We start from the raw sequence: 6,261 nt of genomic DNA on the forward strand, positions 1-6,261 counted from the left end.
GAGAAGACACTCTCTCAGGCTTTCACAGAGAGCACATTGGCCAAGCAATGGCCGTGACTCATCCACATGGCTGCACTGACAAAGGTTCTACAATCTGAGGTACAGGATCTCAGGATAAATCCTGGGGGCATTTCACTGACCTTCTCAGACCAAAAAGCTACAACTCTTGTTGCATAGGTCCTGCTTTACCTTGGTCTTAACCATCCAGTAGAAAAGTATGAAGACGAAATATAGGAAATAAAGCCATGCTGTTAAGTTGAGCTGTGGGGGACTCAGGTGAACAATTTCTGACATTGCCAGTTAAACAGAAGACCCAATGCTATTATAGGCTACTGGACTCTTTTAGAATATTTTGCTAAGTTTACACACCTATAATATTCAATAACGGAACTTAGAAAAAATGGGGTATACCGATGAATGTCCATTTTGTATCTGTGTATTCAAAGTGATTGGGATAGATATATAGTTGCATTCTCTTAATGAATACAATGATTTGTTCTAATGGTGTTTGTAAATAGGATCACAAGTCTGCATCTTGTACAGCAATTAACCACTAAGAAGAATATATGCAGTGTATTATTTGTTGAAACTGTACTTCTGATTTGATTTGAAACTGTCTCATTGCTATCTGTTTATCAATAAAACTTTGGAAAAAAAAGCTTTTACACATCAAGAGAAACAACCAACAGAGTAAAGAGACAACCCACAATCTGGAAAAAGTGTTTGCAAGCTGTTCCTCAGATAAAGGATGGCTATCAAGAATATTTCATAAACTCAAACAAATTAGACCTTCCAAATTTAGAGATTCAATCCAAAAAATGGGCATCTGAGTTGAATACACACTTCTCAGATGAAGATATACAAACGTCAAACAAATATATGAAGTAATGTTCAATATCATTGCTCATTTAAGGAATGCAAATTAAATAACACTGAGATTCTGCCTCACTACAGAAAAAAATGGCTATCACCAAGAAGTCAACCAATAAGAAATGTTGGAAGGGCTGTGGGAAGAAAGGCACTCTTCTCCACGGCTGGTGGGAATGTAGACTGGTACAACCACTGTGGAAATGAGTGTGAAGATTTCTCAAAAAACTAGGATTAGTGTTCCCATTTGACCCAGCTATTCCCCTTCTGGATATTTTCCCAGAACAATTAAAAACAGCAATGTTTGTGCACCCATGTTTATAGAAGCACAATTTTTAATAGCAATATCTTGGAAAAACCCAAATGCCATCAACCAGGGAATGGATAATAGAGATGTGGTCTTTTTATACAATGAAGTATTACTCAGCCATAAAAAATTATAAACTGGAGACTTTTATATGTAAATGGATGCAACTCAAGTCCATACTTTTAAGTGAATTAATCAGACTCATACGTGTAAGCATTGAATTGTCTTCCTAGTGTGAGTAACTAAAAGTAAATAAAACATTGTAAATGTATATCAATTCTGGAAATAGTGTCACACTAGCCTTCCAAAATTTTTCTTCATTTTCAAAACTTTTAATGATTTCAGGTTTTTTGGATTTTCATATCAAGGTTAGAAAAGCCTGCCAAATAAAGAAAATCTGGAAATTTAATTAGAAGTAGATTATTAGACTAGTGTTTGAAAAATTGTCATCTTAAAGTTTGTCCTTAAAATGTTTCTTGAAATGTTGAATTTCTCTGTAATGTTTTCTGGTTTTCGCTATATAGGTCTTGGAAATTTTGTGGTGAGATTTATCACTATTTCATATTTCAATACTCTTGTAGCCAATGTATTTTTTGGCTACATGAAGTGGAAATATAGCTGCTTTTCAATAAGCATTTATTAATAAAAACATGTATTAGTATTTAAAGTATAGAAACTGAAGTGACATCTTCCACATTAAAACATGATCTCTCTTGCAGTCTCCACAGCGAATCTTCTTTTCTTTTGCTTTATGCTCTAAAGTACCTCTTTTGTTCATGTTTGAAGCTCCCCAATGTGTCTACTGCAATTTTAAATCATTCCTAGGAAAATCGTGCCTATCAGAAGGATACAAGTTATTTCTGTGGTGAGAAAACATGAAGGAATCAGGTGGTTAGCCTTGGAAGAGGTACTGTTTAGACCCCGAAAGCCCCATGAGAACTCTAGGAGGTCTGTATTGATGGTAATGGTGACCTCTGTATTTCCATAGCTTAGCCAAAGAACAGGTATCACTGATCAAAGACCAAAACAAAACAAAACAACAAAGATACAAACAAAACAACACTGATTCTGGATAAGACAAACTAAAGAAGGTAGGTCTTTGGGAAATGAAGACAATGTTGAGAAGTCTTGCTCAGACGCCGCCACCAGCCCATTTTGCTTGTTCTCTTGTCACTCCGCTTCCCAACCACCACAGATCGCAATGGAAGAAGAAATAGCCACTCTTGTCATTGAAAATGGCTCTGACATTTATAAAGATGGCTTTGTTGCCAACGATGCTTCCCAGGTTGTGTTCCCATCCATTGTCAGCCACCCCCAACACCAGGGTGTGATGGTGGGTATGAACCAGAAGGATTCCTACATGGGCGATGAGGCCCAGAGCAAGCGTGGCATCCTGACCCTGTAGTATCTTATTGAGCGTGGTATTGTCACCAACAGGAATGACGTGGAGAAGATCTAGCACCACACCTTCTACAATGAGCTGCATGTGGAGCAGCCAGTGCTGTTGACAGAGGCTCCCTGGAACCCTAAGGCCAACAGAAAGAAGATGACTCAGATCATGTTTGAGACCTTCAGCACCCCAGCCATGTACATGGCTATGCAGGCCATGCTGTCCCTGTGTGCCTCTGGGTGCACCACTGGTATTGTCATGGACTCTGGCGATGGGGTCACCCACACAGTGCCCATCTATGCCCTCCCCCACGCCATCCTGCATCTGGACCTGGCTGGCTGGGACCTGACAGACTACCTCATGAAGATCCTCACGGAGCATGGCTACAGCTTCACCACCACTCCAGAGCAGGAGATTGTCTGTGACATTAAGGAGAAGCTGTGCTATGTCACCCTGGACTTTGAGCAGGAGATGGCCACAGCTGCTTCTTCTTCCTCTTTGGAGAATAGCTACAAGTTGCCTGATGGCCACATGATTATCATTGGCAACAAGCACTTCCAGTGTCTGGAGGCACTTTTCCAGCCCTCTTTCCTTGGTATGGAATTCTGTGGCATCCATGAGATTACCTTCAACTCTATCATGAAGTGCAACATGGACATTCACAAGGACCCATATGCCAACACAGTGCTGTCTGCTGGCACCACCATGTACCCAGGCATTGCTGACAGGATGCAGAAGGAGATCACAGCCCTGGCACCCAACACCATGAAGATCAACATCATTGCCCCTCCTGAACACAAGTACTCCGTGTGGATTGGCGGCTCTATGCTGGCCTCGCTGTCCACGCTCCAGAAGATGTGGATCAGCAAGCAGGAGTATGATGAGTCAGGCCCCTCCGCTGTGCACCATAAATGCTTCTAAATGGACTGAGTGGGTGCCAGGCACCTGCTGCATGAGCTGATTCCAAAGCATAATTTTCCCCGGGCAAATGTACAAACCTCATGCTAGCCTCATGAAACTGGAAAAAGCCTTTGAAAGAAATTTGTCCTTGAAGCTTGTATCTGATATCAGCACTGGATTGTAGAACTTGTTGCTGATTTTGGCCTTGTATTCAAGTTAACTGCTTTTTGGTCTGTTTTATACTCTGTGCATATCTGTGATTCATCCCCTTGGTAGATGTGGTTCAGTCACTTGGTGGTTGAGTTGAGCACCCTTGAGAAATCCATGGTGTGGAAATCTGGGTGGCCACAGCACAGAAATGAGCAGGGCATCAAGTCAGAGCTGACTGTTCCAGGATTTCTTGGGCTGGCAGGACTTGGTGAACCAGAAGTGACTCCAGTTTTTTTGCTGATCTAATAGGGTGGAAGAGTCCGAGCCTTACAACCCTGTTTCCATTCATCATCATTGTTTTCCCACCTGAATACAGGCAGTGGTTTACTTGCCTTGAGTTGGGAACCATTTGCATTTACACCTGTAAATTTATTCATTCTTTTAATTTATGTAAAGTTTGTATTGTACTCAGCTCTTTAAGATGACAAATTTTGGATTTCTACTGTGAGAACATTAGGCCGCAGCAACACGTCATTGTGTAAGAAGAAGTAAAGTGCTGCAGTACATGGAAAAAAATATTGAGAAGTCTTTAAAGACATAGTCTGAGAAGAACTTTTGAACTTCTCTAGTCCCTAAGGCTGCTGAAGAACAAGCTTATTGAATCTAGGCCTATCCTTTCAGTTTTTTAGAACTGTTTTGCTTATATATAGACAATATCAAAGACAAGAGACATGAAGACAATAGGCGCACCTGTTAAATGCCAGAAAATGATCTCACCAAAGAGCTATATAAATCTGATCAGACCAAAATATCCAAGGACTTCATTCCTAAAAAAGAAAAAAACAAAAGTAAAGGGCTTCTCTGAAATACACAGCACAATTCAGTGTGAACTTGCTTCCCAGAGTGGGTAAGCCAGCACCTCAAAGAGGTAGATACAAGAATTTTCAGGTATGGCCACTATGGCTGAATGGGAGACTTAGGTTCAAGGCAGTAAAGACTTCAGCTTGCCCTTAGCAAACTTGTATTTCTGCCTTTCATCCAATAACCACCAGAAGCACACCTGTGCTTGAGTGGTTTGGGTTTATTGATCATCACCATGTGGGTAAAGGCACGCAGTGGGGAAGAGCATGGTGTCTCTCTGCAGCAATGAACGACAAGTCTAGCTTGAGCAACCTCAGGTGTATTCCTGGTAGGCTCTGACTGATAAGCGCAGACAACACATGAAATCAGAGAGTCTGCATTTTGGCTTCTGGCACTATCTGTGTTAACTTGGGCAAGTTACTTGATTTCTCTGATATCTTGTTTGTTCATCTGTAAGGTGGATGTAGGAAAACCATCCACTTTTGCCTGAGGTGAGGGAAATTTGTGTAAAAACAACAGTTCAACTGGGTCATGTTTAAAGTGATTCCTAGAATAAACAATTCAGGAATCTAGTGGTGTAGTGACTATGAAAGTTTGTGATTTGATTTGATTTTTTGAGACAGGATTTCCATGATCTCCATATGTAGTTCAGGCTGGCCTTGAACTTGTGATTACCTCCTGCCTCAGCTTTCCAAGTACTGGGATTGCAGGCATGGACCACCATACCTAGCTGAAAGTCTGATTTTGCTACTCCCAGAATTCTTCTCTTCTGGCTCTGGAGCTAGCCTGCTGAGCAGGCTTATAACCTGCAGCAGGTAAAGCCTTCTGTCAATCAAGAAACTCTCTATCTGACAACAATTTCTCCAATACTCATCCTTGGCATATTTTTTTCTCTATCTCTCTGTAACATATAAGTTAGCACTTTGTGATACATTTTCTCTGCAATGCACTTGAGAACTAGAAGAACTAGATTTGAATTCGCTCTTCTTCACTACTCACAGTACACTTCAGAAGCCTCAGTTTGGTCATGTGTGAAATTGGTATAAAAACTCTGCTTAATGTGTTGTGTGATGAAAAACGATTGTCTGTGTAAGAGGAATTGGCTGACAAGATGATTATCCATCAGTTAGCATCAAGGTTTCTGTGAAGAAAGGCATATTCTCTCAGTAATTTTAAAGGAAAATTTAGGGGAAAGAGAAGCTCTGATGAAAAGCAATGGATTAAAGCACATGTTGAGCTAAATTGTTATTTACAAGGAATGAACATGAATTTGAATGAGCCGGGGGTGGGAAAAAAGAGGAAATGCGAAGGGAAGGGAAGAGTAAATACGGTTCCATAGCAAAGTATTGTCGTTTGCAGAGAATTCCAGATGTCAGTACTGTCAATAACTTATAAATGCTGGAATTTCTAGTAATCAGTTGTTTGTGTTGCTGTAACAGGTAGCCTTTCTAGGGATCCAAACCACAATAAGATTCTGTTATTTGCACAAGTCCTTCATGTGGGTGGTTTTTAAAAAAATAGAAATTAGGGAACAAAACAGTGCATCTGATACAGCACAATAAAAAACAGAAAGAAGTGGCCATGAAAGAGGAATGCTGCAATTAGAAGCGCCATATGAACCCAAATTTAGAACCACATGGGAGTCAGACCCTCAGAATTCTCTGAAATCCTAAGAAAAATGCTGGACTTTCCTGGTATGGGGTGGGGCCTTGAGATGGAGACATTGAGGTGGGATGTCTCCACTATTTTATCTTTTTAAGGAAGACAAATTAAGCCCAGAGATACT

At 40.7% G+C, this 6,261-nt stretch overlaps 1 pseudogene; it reads left to right on the forward strand.

Moving 5' to 3' along the window:
* Window positions 1-2,372: 2,372 nt before the first annotated feature.
* On the forward strand, window positions 2,373-3,485 carry LOC101572751 (annotated as a pseudogene).
* Window positions 3,486-6,261: the final 2,776 nt, after the last annotated feature.

This window comes from Octodon degus, unplaced genomic scaffold (assembly GCF_000260255.1).
Source record: "Octodon degus isolate 3935 unplaced genomic scaffold, OctDeg1.0 scaffold00171, whole genome shotgun sequence".
NCBI lineage: Eukaryota > Metazoa > Chordata > Mammalia > Rodentia > Octodontidae > Octodon > Octodon degus.